This window comes from Agrilus planipennis, unplaced genomic scaffold (assembly GCF_000699045.2).
Source record: "Agrilus planipennis isolate EAB-ADULT unplaced genomic scaffold, Apla_2.0 scaffold131, whole genome shotgun sequence".
In the NCBI taxonomy this organism is placed as follows: Eukaryota; Metazoa; Arthropoda; class Insecta; order Coleoptera; family Buprestidae; genus Agrilus; species Agrilus planipennis.
This window is the reverse complement of record NW_020439549.1, coordinates 478,099-484,098: the sequence shown is the minus strand read 5'-3', so window position 1 is coordinate 484,098 and position 6,000 is coordinate 478,099. Positions and strand designations below refer to the sequence as shown.

Here is a 6,000-nt window from a genome sequence, read left to right as displayed (position 1 = left end):
TCAACGTGATATGCACGTTACCATAATCGAACAAAATAATTCGAATTATTTTGTGCCTATCACGTTGAGGTGAGCTACGCCGGGATTCGTTTCAGCAAGTAGATATCCATATATTTAAATGGACCTTGCTGGAGCATACGTAATCCTAAAATGTAGCATCGTACTACAGATGGCGCTCACCACGCCATTTGTGGTATTTTCTTCTGTACTGGTTGGTTAACATAAGCTTATCCGTATATATTCACAGCTGTACAAATGAAACTAAAAAGCCGCACATTAACTTTTTTTTGTATGAACTGCGTCGCGGTATTTTATGTAAGTAGGTACTTGCTTTTCTTCGTTTTTAATTCAGTTTTAAAGCGTCGCCCGTATTTCAGAAGATTAAATTATCCTATAAAAGATTCAATACCGCGCGTCTTATTAAAATTCCGCATTTTGCCATCTTTTTAAAACATATCGTCTGGGCCGTTACAATAAACGTGGCGGTTATTAGATACGGACGTAACGTCTACTGATACGTAATAAATGTTGAGTATTAAGCTTATATTAGACTTGCATACGTTCATTAGATGGCGCGAGTCGGGGTGGTTGCCTCGACGGGCATACACATTCAATTTTATCGTCGACCATTTATTAGAAAACCTGTAAGTTGTATGAGAAATAGAATGCGATTAAAAAAAGAAACAAAAAAGCATGTCCCACGAGAAGAGAAGTTACAGAGAAGATGCGTACAAATTTCAGTATACGAGGTCTTCTAATTTCAACAAAACTGGCCTCGAGGTCGAAACAATTGTCGAGGAATAAACAGTTTTGTTGAAACATCTTTCCTATTTGTAAAATTGTGCAAAACTTAATCGGCTTGCACTTCTAGTGTGAATGTACTACACTAGAATAGTTCGATGTGACGTGAGTAAAACGACTGATTTTTCACTTAAAAATAATTTAATAAAAAAAGAACTAGTACAACTACGATAAGGCGAATGCTACATGAAATATAAACTAGTGTAATTGAATAAGGTAAAAATTAATGTTAGTGAATCAAAGGCTGATGTATGAATTCTTTAAAATCTAAAGTGCAGACAATTTTATAGGTTTAAGGTCGGCAGGCGGTCCCTGCTGTTAGCAAAGATACGGGGGTGCAACGCCTCCGAGTAGTCTATGTATTTTTCTAATGATAAGGTTGTTGACTCAGAGGGTAGAAATTTATAATACCTAATATGTTTATGATTGTCGGACCATCCGTCGATGACCAAAAATATTCTAAACGTGCTTAACAATGAAAATAGTTTTGAGAAGATATCATAAACCTAACAATATACTTACAATAAGAAAAATTTAATTTTATGTACAGAACAAATGTAACAAACTTATAATGGTTAATAACTGCTACAGTGGGCAAGATTTTAAAAATTATCGGCCGATATAATCTGTTCATTTTTCCGGGACACATATGAGACATTCATAGTGTTGCATTAGTAAAACAAGGACAACCTTCGAGGAGTCCACAAGAGACAGTTTGGCTAACTTTCCTTCTCTGTTTATATTTGCTCTCAATGCCCCAGAAGAAGCACAGCTTCAAAAAACGTCTTTCTTTGTTCTAGAAAACAGAAATGTTGACAACCGATACCTTAAAGATTTCCCATTCCGTCTCATACAAACTGTTTTCTTCGAATTGTATACATTATCATTAACTTACAATATCACTATCAGGCAGGGGCCTTAGAAATTTTTGGGAACTTTGTGTTTATCTCAATAAGTAATATTTCAGAAAAGTAAAACAAACACACTGGTATGCAAGAGAAGATCAATATGGAAAGAACAAAATATAAAGATAGGAGACGAAACATTAGAAGAAGTAGCTGATTTTCGGTATCTAAAAAGTCAGATAAGTTAGGACGGAAGGAGTAGGAGGCATATAAAGCAGAAGATAACGCAGGGTCGACTGTATGCTCGCGAACAATTAATTTAGAAATTGTTAAGGGTGTATGTTTGGACGACAGCGCTGTATGGGTGCGAACCATGGACGGTGGGCGCAGCGGTAGAAGAAACGGTTGGAAGCGTTCGAAATGTGGTGTTATAGGCGAATGATGAGAATACCTTGATAGAGAAGGTTAGAAATGAAGAGGTATTAGAAAGAATAAGAGAACAGAGGACTCTATGGAAGTAAATAAGAAATAGGCAAGATAGGTTGGTAGGACACCTTCTCAGGCATGAAGGGCCTAATCAGAGACATATTAAAGGCAGAAACTGGAATTAATAAAAGGACTAAAGGTAGGCCTAGATTAGATTACTGTTCGCAAATAGTTAAGGATATGGGATGTTCTAGTTTTAGGGAAATGCGAAGATTAGCTCAGGATATTAGGAAAGAGTGAAGGTGCCTACTGAACCAGTCTTAGGACGCACGACCTTTTGATGTTGATGAATATTCTTGAAATAGGTATTAAATGAGGTTCATTAGACGTATTTCTCAATTTTGGGGTTCATTATATAAAAAAGTAAATGCCAAGGAAACACCGAGAACAGAAGGCTTAATATAAGCGTCGATAAAGCCGAATTGTTTGTTTATTTGGAAGTGAGGCTCGTGCTGACGCACCCTTATAGTAGTACAAGGGTCTAAAGCCGGCGCTGTCATTCTCGAAGGAATTTAATCCCATGGTAACCCAATACTCTCTTTTATTATCCGCCGCTGACTACGAACATATGTAGTAAATTAAGCCAATTCCGAAACCGAATGAGACAGTTTGACTACAGAAGGATCATTTCTGTTTTATATACTTCCTTTTTGTGTTCGGTGGAACTTTTTTCATCCGCCTAAAGTATCTTCTTTAATAATATTCAATAGATAGCACAAAAGGTGGTTGCTATTTTATGTTTTATTCAGTTAGTGTGGTTAGAAATATATTCTCATTTTATGTCCTGCTGCTGTATTTCAATTTAGGTATCTAAACTATGAATTACATCTATATATATGCATAAAATCGAAGTAACACAGAAATGATTACCCTTTTATAATCTCATATAGGGTTTTTTATATGCTATTAAAACGTAAACGACCTTCGAAAAATTTTTTTTATTGTCTGCTTGCGCGTGCTATTCGATTTCGATGAGACATCCCCGAAGAAGAGGTTTTATCATGAGTAATTTACTCGAGATAAAAATGTTCAGTCTCTTGAAGTATCTGAAAACGAGACTCGAGTCTCCGTCTGTCATCGAGTCTCTCTGGTGTCGCTGAGAGAGACTGTCCAAAAAACTGTTTAGCATCTCTGAGCGAGAGACTCGAATCTCTGAACTAGAAACCCGAATCTATCAATAAGTGGTGTCTCGATAGTCACGGTTAATATTTTTAACATGTTTCAGAGATCCCAATCCTTCTACGAGAGACTAGGGTCTCTCAATTTTTCACTTTTATATATTCAGTCTTTCTCAGAGAGACTCGAATCTCTGCATTAACAATTTTATCATTCGAGTCTCTCATACAGAGATTGTGAGAGATCCATAAATACACGTAGGTAATAACTCAGAGACTGTGAAAGACTGTGAGAGACGCTGAAAGACTGAAGGATTCTGAGAGACTGGAGAGAGACTGAAAATTTTTGACTGGGGTAGGCTTTCTGTCTGTCTATATTTTGTTATATCGTATGGGCCAATGCAGAATTACTATCGGACATTTTTTTATCGCGGCTAAAAGCCATAGATATAAATAAAATTTAATATTGTATTCATTTTTTTAAACATTGTCTTCTAAATCCATAAAAACAGCTTAAAAAAATTACATTTATTCTGATATTTCTAAAAATTGGATATATTTCATCAGAAAAATGAGAAAAGATACCCTAAAGACAAAAGGAAAACCCCTTACAATATTGTTCTCCAAAAAATTACCTCAACCAGGGATAGCCTGTAATTTTTCCAATGATAATCTAAATCAGAACTTCCTAAATCTTGGAAAACCATATCAGAGTCTAATTCGCTTTAGGATAGTGTTAGCAGTCACCCGGTATGTTGAGGACCTTAGCAACCAGAACGGGAAATGTACTGGAGACCTGTTGTTACGATTAGAGAAAATGTTTATAAACAATTGGTAAACGAAGTAGCAGAGCTTTTTGTATACGTGTCAAGGACAATGTGAAGCCTGTGAACGATATGTGAATTGAGTCATTATTAGACGTTGGTTCTTCCCTATAAGAAGTATTTTATAGTAGGTATATGCTTGACTATAAATAAAGAAAATTTCTAGTACCTAATTCTCTCCTTAATCCAATAAAGGATACTTATAGGTGCTTTGTACTTTGAACTGTACCAACTGTTATAATATAAGAAGGGGTATATTTAATATCTACTTCCCCGTTTCATCAGTGATATAGCAAGGTCCTAATGAGGCTGAGCTTAAATTCTTGGATACCCCCATCAACTCATCAGAATTCGTGTTTTATTCTCAAGTGAACAATTTTGGTTTATTTACAGATCAGTTACGTTGGCGGACTTATGATGAGAAAGGTAATATGTCAGGATATCACCTACAATGGAGTTCAATCCATTATCAAAAAAAACTCTCTAGTTGATTACATTCACTGCACTGATCATGCATCCATGTTTTTACTACTGTCAAGGAAGTTTAGTATCTCGGAGTGGTAAATTTAAAGCTATTCTGAAAGTTATAGCTTTACCTTCTAAAAACTAAAGTTTTCAAATTATTCGTTCGTTATGCACCACACGATGGTTATCTAGTCTGGGATCTATTACATTCGTGCTATTTTGAGTCAACTTCAAATTTTTCTTGATTCATTGACAGCAAACCATAAACAGTTATAAAAAATAGTTATTTTTTTTTTATTTATCGGACAGTAATTCGTTCATTTAGGTTAAGTGGGTTTTATTAAACTTGTGGTTTTGGTGGGTGTGAGTGCTCACCATAAGACAGGGGATGCTCAGGCATCCTAGGACCTCCTGTTGTTGCTCTCATGCTCAACATATTTACTATCTTATTATGCTAAACTGATTAATCTATTCTTTTAAACAAATTCCAAATTGAATTGACTAATCGAAATAATTAAAGATTCAGTTCTTTGATGCTGTATTCAAAGGTTTTATATTTTTATCCCTCGCTCTAGCATCATAGAACAATGTTATCGTTAACAATAGTTGCATCATAAGTTTCATGTTAATCGTCTTTTAATCCATACGCTGCTGTACGTATGTGTAAAAAGACAGTGACTTATCGAATCCGTAAACGAATTAATTTTGCACATCAATAAGTTCGTGGTATTTAACAGTCGTCGGTCACTCCGCCTGTTAACTGCGCCAAGTAAGGCGGACGATGATACTGCGCAACTGCTACTTTAATCTTAAGACTTACAAGCTAGGTAGGCGCTATGCGTCTTCGCCTAGAAACATTCATATCATGAGTATTCTGAATGTCATTACAGAATAAACAGCGTATTCCAGTAAGTAAACCAGTTTAACATAGAATTATAAGTGTGTACAGCGTTAGAAATTGAAAAATGAATAGCTACTTAAACATGCAAAGAAGTTAAGTCACTTATCGAAGAGCCTTTGTTCGATTTGCTCGAATCCTTCTGAATTTCTTTGCTTCGCGTCTCGCGGAGGAGAAATATCGACTTTTGATTCAACATAGAGCTAGCTTGATTCAATGTAGCAAATCTGTATAAACCATAAATATATGTCATACATAACCAATAAGGAAAATCGCCCATGGTCTTGGTTGATTGGGCGGGAACTGGGCGCAAGCTAGAGGGCGTAACATGTCGATTTGTTCTCCGCCTACCAGGAGGAGCTTTTACAGCATCCTTGATCCTCTACGTACTGACGTTAGATGCATTTTGCCGTCGGGAAGTCCCGTCTCTGCTCTGTCGGCCGGAGCCAGAACTACTGTCAGTGCTAGTGCAATTAGTGCCGTATAAATTGACGTTTGGCTGTTTATGGACTTTGCACGGTAATAATTAATATTAATTATGTACATTCAGTTTTGCGCTTACCGGA

General features: G+C 36.2%; 1 protein-coding gene across 1 annotated transcript in view; it reads left to right on the top strand.

The window, feature by feature from the left end:
- The first annotated feature begins 5,854 nt into the window (after window positions 1-5,854).
- LOC108738357 (LIM/homeobox protein Lhx9-like) overlaps window positions 5,855-6,000 on the top strand; it is a 36,826-nt gene continuing 36,680 nt past the window's right edge. The window contains exon 1 of the mRNA XM_018471754.1: window positions 5,855-5,953. The gene's annotated coding sequence lies outside the window, so the exon portion shown is untranslated. The remainder of the gene's footprint in view (window positions 5,954-6,000) is intronic.